The sequence below is a fragment of the Globicephala melas genome, chromosome 2 (assembly GCF_963455315.2).
Source record: "Globicephala melas chromosome 2, mGloMel1.2, whole genome shotgun sequence".
NCBI lineage: Eukaryota > Metazoa > Chordata > Mammalia > Artiodactyla > Delphinidae > Globicephala > Globicephala melas.
The window spans coordinates 65,164,114-65,166,347 of NC_083315.2; the positions used below are offsets into that span (position 1 = coordinate 65,164,114).

General features: G+C 40.3%; 1 pseudogene; it reads left to right on the forward strand.

The window, feature by feature from the left end:
• The first annotated feature begins 1,286 nt into the window (after nt 1-1,286).
• LOC115862946 (large ribosomal subunit protein P1 pseudogene) lies at nt 1,287-1,630 on the forward strand (annotated as a pseudogene).
• Nucleotides 1,631-2,234: the final 604 nt, after the last annotated feature.

Consider the following 2,234-nt stretch of genomic DNA (forward strand, 5'->3'; position numbering starts at 1 on the left):
AGCAGAACATATATTCACAAAAGGGTCAATTCGTCAAGAAGATATAACAATTATAAATATATACACACAAAATACCAGAGCTCCCAAATATATGGTGAAAATGTTGAAGGAATAGAATGAATAATAATAGAGCCTTCAATATCCCACTTACAATAATGTATTAAGCATCTAAATAGAAGATTAATAAGGAAATAGAACAGAAAGAAACTTGAACAACACTATAATCAAACTAGACCTAACAGACATATATAGGATATTCCACCCAACAACAGCAAAATACCTGTTCTTCTCAAGTGCACATAGAACACTCACCAAAGTAGACAGTATATCAGTCCACAAAAAAAAAGTCTCAGTAAATTTTAAAAGATTGAAATCATTCAAAATATTATCTCCAAACACAATAGAAAAGAACAAGAAATCAATAACAGAAGTAAAACTGGAAAATTCACCAATATGGGGAAATTATACTATGCACTTTCAAACAACCAATGGATCAAAGAAGAAATTACAAGGGAAAGTAAAAAATACTTAGAGACGAATGAAAATGAACATACAATATACCAAAATGTCTTGGATGCCATGAAAGCAGTGCTGAGAGGGAAATTTATAGCAGTAAATGCCTGCATTAAAAAGAAGAGGACTTCCCTGGTGGTGCAGTGGTTGAGGGTCCACCTGCCAGTGCAGGGAACGTGGGTTGGAGCCCTGGTCTGGACGGATCCCACATGCTGTGGAGCAACTGAGCCCATGCACCACGGCTACTGAGCTTGCGCTCTAAAGCCTGCGAGCTACAACTACTGAGTCTGTGTGCCACAACTACTGAAGCCCGCACACCTAGAGCCCATGCTCCGCAACAAAGAGAAGCCACCGCAATGAGAAGCCTGCACACCACAACAAAGAGTAGCCCCTGCTCGCCACAACTAGACAAAGCCCGTGCGCAGCAACAAAGACCCAACGCAGCCAAAAATAAAAATTAATTAATTAATAAAAAAATAAAAAGAAACATCTGGAATAAATAATTTAGGGGCTTCCCTGGTGCCCGTGCTTCCAATGCAGGGGACATGGGTTCCACCCCTGATCGGGGAACTAGGATCCCACATGCCGCGTGATGCAGCCAAAAAATAAAAAATAATAATAATTATTTAACATTACACCTTAGCCCTTTCCTCAGCTGCCGCTAAGGTGCTCGGTCCTTCCAAGGAAGCTAAGGCTGCATTGGGGTGAGGCCCTCACTTCATCTGGCGACTAGCACTGCGCCTGGCAGCCCCTGCCTAGCACTGGCCCGCACCATGGCCTCCGTCTCAGAGCTCGCCTGCATCTACTCAGCCCTCATCCTGCACGACGATGAGGTGATGGTCACAGAGGATAAGATCAATGTCCTCATTAAAGCAGCTGGTGTAAATGTTGAACCTTTCTGGCCAGGCTTGTTTTCAAAGGCTTTGGCCAATGTCAACATCGGGAGCCTCATCTGCAATGTGGGGGCAGGTGGACCTGCCCCAGCAGCTGGTGCTGCACTAGCAGGAGGTCCTTCCCCCTCCACCACTGCTGCCCCAGCTGAGTAGAGTAAGTGGAATAAAAGAAAGAAGAATCTGAAGAGTCTGATGATGACGTGGGCTTTGGTCTTTTTGACTAAACCTCTTCAGTAACATGTTCAATAAAAAGCTGAACTCTTAAAAATAAAATTACACCTTAAAGAACTAGAAAAAGGAGAACACGGTCAACACAAAGCTAAAAGGAGGAAGGAAATAATAAATATTAGAGTGAAGATAACAGACTTAGAGAATAGGAAAATAGAATCGATGAAAATAAAGTTAGTCCTCTGAAAAAATCAACAAAATTGACAAACCTTTAGCTAGAATGACACAGAAGGAGAATGAGAAGATTCAAATAACTAAAATCAGAAATGAAAATAAGGACATTACTACCTACTTTACAGAAATAAAAATAATTATAAGAGAATACTATGAACCATTGTATGCCAACAAATTAGACCTAGATGAAATGGACAAGTTCTTAGAAACACAGATACCAAAAACAGACTCAAGAAGAAATAGAAAATCTTGACAGACCTATAACCAATACAGATTTAATCAGTAATCAAAAACCTCCCAAGAAAGAAAAGTTCAGGACCAGATGGCTTCACGAGTGAATCTACGAAAGATTTAAAGAAAAATTAACGACAATCTTTCACAACTCTTCCAAAAAAAAAAGAAAAGGAGGGAATACCTCCTAATTCA